Source organism: Ctenocephalides felis, unplaced genomic scaffold (assembly GCF_003426905.1).
Source record: "Ctenocephalides felis isolate EL2017-DRISC unplaced genomic scaffold, ASM342690v1 CF-g0.4_SCAFFOLD_00567, whole genome shotgun sequence".
In the NCBI taxonomy this organism is placed as follows: Eukaryota; Metazoa; Arthropoda; class Insecta; order Siphonaptera; family Pulicidae; genus Ctenocephalides; species Ctenocephalides felis.
The window spans coordinates 1-2,886 of NW_020536721.1; positions in this window are offsets into that span (position 1 = coordinate 1).

A 2,886-nucleotide genomic window follows, 5' to 3' on the forward strand; every position below is an offset into this window, starting at 1 on the left:
GCAAGATTATAGGTTACGCTTCTTCGCTAATGTCCCCTAACAGTTTACTCGATGTAGTTGCGGTACCCCGAGAAATATTTTAACCTGTTTTCGATGCAAGATTCTAGGTTACGCTTCTTCGCTAATGTCCTCCTAACAGTTTACTTGATGTAGTTCGCGGTGCCCGTAAGTTACTGATATTAAAAAGCCGAGAAATGTTCTAAGCTGTTTTTGCAGCAAGATTTTAGGTCAAGCTGAGTTACTATTTATTATAGATTTAGAGTATATTACAAAAATTAAATAAAAATGGCAACTTGCTCGTATTTTGCACATTAACAACTTGCACGTATTTTACACATTGACAACTTGCACGCATTTTCCATTATTGATAACTTATACTACTATTGTTTATTTTAGCAACTGTACGCATTTCATTTAATTGTAACTTGTACGCATTTCCAAGAACTTGAAAAAACATTCTCCCTTTATATAGAATTAAATAAATTATCATATATTTATAGTAAGAAATACGAAAAGTTTTCTCTTAAAAACAAATACTCTTCGTTAACTCTCACAAATTTTTTATAACTATTTATTGCCTATAGTTATTTAAAGTAAATAAAGAATAATGATATTTCTAGTATCGGAATATGCCGATAAGTTTTTGCCTAACGTGCTGACTTAGGCATGTTGAAAAATAGCTAAGTAGATACCAAAGAAATATCACATGTACAATATGTACAACTTTCTGAGGTCAAGTCATACTGATTGTGGCATACTGCAATGCGACGGCTTAAGGCTTATGCTCTAAGAGCGTGGGGTGACGCCAAGCCAACATGACGAATCCCCAAGCCAAAGGCTGTGTTCCAGCAGATCGCAGCGTGGTAACTGCTCCTACCAAATACAACATCCCGCCTGGTACCTTAAAGTCGTCTATAAACGATTCCGAGTCTCTACATCGAACTAGTGAACCATGATCGACCGCTATAAAACGGCTAAAATGGCTCGTGCGATAAACGGCGTGCGCCGAATACCTAATAAATCACATTGTATTGAGCCTTTCGACTCACGAGACTCCTCAAAAATATCGTTTGTTTATCTAGAAGGATATGGCCTTAAGTCGTTCAGGCATACCCACGGATGGTAGCTTTGCACCACGTCCGAGCCTGCGGTTCCTCTCGTACTAAGCAGAAATTCTATCGCAACGACAATTCATCAGTAGGTAAAACTAACCTGTCTCACGACGGTCTAAACCCGGCAACTTTATAAATTCTGCGCTTACACAGAGGCTAGACCTTTAACAACCGTCGAAACGGCGGTCCTTATATAACATTAGCGGTCCGAGACCCAGTTTATTTAGTCTCTTTACCCTTTCCGTTTTTCATCGTTTTTCGCTAGTATCTTTAAAAATATACATTTTAACGAAAATCATGTAATGAACAAAATTATATTAATAAAAATCCTAATAAATCGCTATTTTACAGTGTTCTAGGAACAATATTAAGTTAATTATGAAAATGGGTTTTTATATTTTCCAAAATAAGCTTTAAAAAAGAAGTACTTCTCTGCGTGTAAATTGAGTGAGCTATGATGCAATTAAAAGACGCATACAATTTTTTTTTTTCATTTAAATTAAATAGTTTATGAGTGCCATTTCCACCAAAAATTAAAAATAATCGTTTTCCATCTAGAATTTAACTTGGTTTGAGAGAGTTATAATCCAATTAATGCGGAGGTGGTGACGAAATGCAAATTGTTTTCACTTCTGAACTTTAGGTTAAGATTAGCTGGGCATACGCTTTTTTTCCTCTCCATTTTTTGATAGTAGGTTTGATAGAGCACATGTGAACAAAATTTGTCAAATTAATTCATGTCAAATATGAACTTATGTAATAATGTATATTGAATTATTAGTGTGAAAAATGCAATTCAGATATTAAAATAAAAGCCAGTTAAAATATGGTACGAAATTATAAAAATTGTAGGCAACATTATTGAAGCAATTATTTTGGATAGAAAAATCCAAGGTGATATTGTACCTTGACCGCGCATGCTATGTATTAATTCTTTCTAAATTTGTTATACTTTTCAAAAGATTTCAATTTCAACATGTGATCTATGCTATGACAATAAATGCATGGTGATACTTTGGAAAATCAATGTTTTAGCCGTGAATAAACAAAAAATGATTCATTTAAACATCCACATCTACAGGTATGTCTAAAATTATTGTATAACCCTTAAATTCAATAAATAAATTGAGCTATTGGAAATAAATTTGTTCTATAAATCGCAGTGTATAATTTTTAATATATAATTTTATTGAATATATTTTTAATATGTTAAAGGGATAATTAAAGTGTTAACTGTGGGAATTGAGAATAATCATTTTATTTGAAACAGTACTACATTTAACATCACTCATGTATTGGTGTAAATAGTAACTCAAAAAACAATGATTATTTTTAACTGAACGGTATAAATATTAGTATAGGATATTAAAAAAATGTAGAGGTGGGTACAGGACAACGTCTGTAGGGTCATCTAGTATATTATATATATTATATATATATATATATATTGATTGTTTCTTTTCCGAACAGTAAATCCAATAATAAAAAACAATTTGTTTTTTGAAGATGTTTAATACGACGTTTCGGAACTAGGTACGTTCCATCATCAGGTTTATTTCTGTCAAATACAATGTTTTCTTAAAATATTGATTAACATTAATTAACGATGGTCAATACAGATTAATTAGAAAATTTTTTTTAATAAAGGAATGGGTTATGTACCGGGGTAAAGAGTAATAAGACTTAACTAAAAAGGTTTTATATAAAATTGAGAAGCAAAAATTATTTACCTGTAATAATTTATATATCCATATCACTAATATTTTTTTTGTTA